Consider the following 341-nt stretch of genomic DNA (forward strand, 5'->3'; position numbering starts at 1 on the left):
TGGCACGGTCCTGGGGTGGAGAGATCCCTCAACCATCTCCTGTCCATGTTGTGAGGAGAGACAGAGAGAGACACAGCGGTCTCAGTCTCTCTCTCGCAGCGCTGGGTCGACAACACACAGGCACGAGCTCTCCCCAAAGGTGTCCCCTCAGTGACTCCCATTGGCATCGTCCAGGAGACAGAAGGAGAACGGGAGGAACTTATAACCTGAACCTGTGTAAAACTTGTTCTGAAACTCCACCCTGTCACAGAGAAAACTAACTGGTTAGATCAGGGCCCCAATGGAGCTCTCAATCCCCATCAAACCCTCCCCAGGGACAGCACGGGGTTAGATACAGAGTA

Source organism: Rhincodon typus, chromosome 50, assembly GCF_021869965.1.
Source record: "Rhincodon typus isolate 14 chromosome 50, sRhiTyp1.1, whole genome shotgun sequence".
Lineage (NCBI taxonomy): Eukaryota > Metazoa > Chordata > Chondrichthyes > Orectolobiformes > Rhincodontidae > Rhincodon > Rhincodon typus.